Source organism: Fragaria vesca, linkage group LG2 (genome assembly GCF_000184155.1).
Source record: "Fragaria vesca subsp. vesca linkage group LG2, FraVesHawaii_1.0, whole genome shotgun sequence".
Classification (NCBI taxonomy): domain Eukaryota; kingdom Viridiplantae; phylum Streptophyta; class Magnoliopsida; order Rosales; family Rosaceae; genus Fragaria; species Fragaria vesca.
This window is the reverse complement of record NC_020492.1, coordinates 30,028,004-30,032,107: the sequence shown is the minus strand read 5'-3', so window position 1 is coordinate 30,032,107 and position 4,104 is coordinate 30,028,004.

Here is a 4,104-nt window from a genome sequence, read left to right as displayed (position 1 = left end):
AAGTACAGAAGTAGCTTTATACATAATTATATCATTGTAAAAAGCTACATAATTTTAGTATTTTTTTAATGTCTGTATTAGTTTCTTTTCAACACGATGATAATATTTTGTATATACAATCGAAGCATTTTCAACTTCTATGCTAGTATCTTTCTCAATCTCATATGAGTAGATTTTTGTTGCTGGTGGTAGTTGCTTTTGTTGATGGCGGTAATATCTTCTGTTGGTGGTAGTAGTATCTTTTGTTGCTTACGGTAGTATTTTCGTTGTCAGTGGTAGTAACTTTCTTTGCTGGTGGTAGTAGCTTTTGTTGATGACGGTAGTATCTTTTGGAGGTGGTAGTAGTATCTTTTGTTGCTGACGGTAGTATTTTTCGTTGTCAGTGGTAGTAGCTTTCTTTGCTGGTGGTAGTAGCTTTTGTTGATGGCAGTAGTATCTTTTGTTGGTGGTGGTATTAGCTTTGGTTGCTGGTAGTAGTATCTTTTGTTGCTGACTGTAGTATTTTTCGTTGTCAGTAGTAGTAGTTTTCTTTGCTGGTGGTAGTAGCTTTTGTTGTTGGCGGTAGTAGCTTTTGTTGCTATCGGTAGTAGCTTTTGTTGCTATCGGTAGTAGCTTTTGTTGCTATCGGTAGTAGCTTTCTTTACTTGTGGCAATAGCTTTTTTTGCTATCGGTAGTATATTTTGTTGTCAGTGGTAGTAGTTTTCTTTGCCGGCAGTAGTATATTTTGTTGTCAGTGGTAGTAATTTTTGTGGTCGCTAGAATCTTCACTAATGGTCAGTTGGAAACTTTGTTGGAGTCAGGCCGGAAAGTTCGCCGGAGACCTCACCGGAGGTCAGCCGGAGACCATTTGTGATTGTTGACTTTTTACATTAGTGGCATTTTTGTAAATATAAGAGAGAAAATCTAATTTTTTGGTTGGATGGCAGTCTGTAATTTTGTTGAACTTCAATACCTAATATAAGACTCTATTTAGGTTTGGGTGGACTTATGTGGGTAAAAATGTTTAGGTGGACCTATATAGGAGAAAATGTCTCAAAATGGACTTTTATGTAATTGGCACTTTATACAATATGTTAACCATCAAGAAAAATTGATTCTGACATCAAAAGATACTCCTCTAGTCCTCTTCTGATGAATAAGTGGAAACATGGATAGAACTTTGGATTTCTTTTTCTCTTTCCGATAAGCCTATCCCTGAGGAGTTTTGCTTTTGCCGGAACAAAAATGGATGGAGTACTGCAGGAATTAGTCGGTGAACTTAAATCATTGTGTCCGGAGGGGTTATTTTACTGTTCCGATGTGGGATTACATCAAAACCTGAGTGTCCGCAATGTGAAGCTTGTTCTTCCAACGTTTGATAGTGAAAACATGGGAACCCCAATAATATGTTTGGTCATGTACAGAAACACATGGCTACAAAATTCAAACCAGGCTGTTGAAGCAACAAGAGGACTTCTCCTAATTCCTAAATGCTATATCTATGGATATAGAATCCTTCAACGTCGGACTCCCTAATCTCCTACAATTTAGAGTTCGATTCAGTGGCGGAACCACAATTAAAATGTCACATGGGTTAATATGTAGTAACACACGAAAAAAAATTCATTACCGCTTGACGGAGCAAGAAATTTTGGTTAATTAAAAGAGAACACACATACATAGGGAGATGTGTATATGTTAATTTTGCTTGTGGAAGATTTAAAACAAGATGTCTCGGGAGATATTACAGTTGTTTTAGGAATTTCTGAACAATTAAATATGAGCTTTGCGAAGCGTTTTCTAATAGATTTAAACGATTTTCTAGCGTTATCTAGATGATTTTTTACTTGTTTTCTAACCTTCTAAGGATTTTAATCTGTTACTTTTAATTTGTAAACACTTGTCATGAGACTGCCAAACCAGATGTTCTTGTTGGATCACAGACGTATAAATTGCTAGCTTTGTTCATCTCCGACTTATAAGTCTCAAAGGGTCTTGTCATGAAGCAAATATTAGCTAGTATACCTGGGCATGGAATGAAATAAATTCATGTGCAACTTATTGATTATTAAAACCTTCGGAAGAATGAATATATGACCATCAATCTGCTGGAAATACTATGTTGAAAATTAATTTGAGCTATATTTATGTGCGCATATCCTACTCATGACCTATATATTCACTCATACCTTAATATATATGATTTGAGGAATATCACTTATTGATTTAGTGTTAAGCACGAATGATATTGTTCAGAGCAACCTTAGTCATCAACTGTGTGATAACGAGTTCGGCGATTTCTGAGGCTGGGGATGAAGTATGGAGTCAATTAGAGTTCAAATCCTAGGTTATTTTTGAGCAAACCTATAGATTAGATGTGATGCAGGTATTTGTTTTGGGTTTTTAATCTTCACCTGGGCTCCAGCCTAATCAAGACCAGGCTGGCTCAGCCAGTGGTTCAATTGCCCAAATGTTGTCCTCCTCTTCGAATATTGTTATATACAAAATTATTTTCCGTATCAAACTGTTTTCATGAGTCAATAATTTATTTATTTTTATTTAGAGTATCAACGACAGAATTCTTAAAAGCTTTCCAAACCTAGAGACTAATCCGCACCGAGAGGTCGTGTTAGAACACTTTCGTCGGCCAACCACCATGACACCGTGCATGCAGATGGCAAATAAAGCGAGAAGTAAGAAAATTTGCAGCAATCACGATCAACTCAAAGCTATATCTTATATATATAAGCAAAGGCGGTTTTTCACTGTTCACATGAACAGTGAGCTACCGAATTTACCCTTGTTTATTTTCTTTTATTTCATGTTGCCACTCTCAGTTTTTTTCTTTATTTTCTGCCCCTCCATCTTTTTCTTTATTTCAGTTCGACTCCTCATCCTTCAGTTTTCTATTTTGAGAGTTGCTCCTCCATTTTTCCTTTTATTTCGGTTTTGACCCTCAGTTTTTTCCTTTCTTTCTGTTTTCCTACTCAATTTTTCTTTTTCTGTTAATGCTATCATTTTGCATGGGAAAAAATTGTATTCTAAAATAAACAACAACAACAATAATGATAATGATAATAATGAAAGAAAATTAAATAATTGGGTGTTGATCAATATCAACTGCGTGCAGTTAGTAAGACAAATATATTATAATTTGAATTTGGATCAAGACTAATTGCTTTAACCATTACATTAACTATTTTTTTTATTTCATTTTAACTACGGATTTTAAAAAAATATTTTCGTCTTGATGAGGTTGATGCTACAGAGCTGATACTGTGACTTCATTTACTCAGAGCAATTGATGTTGAACATGTAAATGTTCACAATGAATTCCCTTTTGCTCTAATTTATGGGTTCAACTTACATATCTAAAAATAATGACAAGTGCTCATGATTCTTAACTTTTGTATTGTATGATGTTCAACTTATGACATGTATTAAGGGATGCTTCTTATATATTTGCAATTCTACGAACTTTGGTTGTTGATTATTGTTCATCTTTCTTTCAAAAATAAGGGAGCTGTTGTTTATGAAAACCGCACAGTAATTCATTGAACTAAGAAAAATTTTACAATAGTTATCAAACTAGCAGAAATCGCACTTCCGCATGCGCGCGAGCGCATGTAGGAAGACTAGTTAATATAAAGTAAAGACGTGTGATAATCTGAAACTTGACATACTGATCGTCACTGTGTACAAAAAGCTTAGCGCTTCTATCAGCAAGCACACGGATACATAAAATGGCCAATTACATATAAGTCCATTTTGAGACATTTTTTCCCACATAGATCCACCCCAACATTTTTACCCACATAAGTCCACCCAAGTCTAAATAAAGTTTTGTATTAAGTATTAAAGTTCAACATAATTACAGACTGCCATCCAACAAAAAAATTAGATTTTCTCCTTTATATTTACAAGAATGCCACTAGTATAAAAAGTCAACAACCACTCTCATTTCGGAACAGTCTCCGGCGGACCTCCGGCGAAGTTTCCGGCCGACCTCCGGCGAGATTTCCGACTGACCTCCGGCGAGGTTTCCGGCCGACCTCCGACGATGACAAAAATTACTACTACTAGCTAAAAAAGCTACTACCACCAGCTATAAAAGTTATTACCAC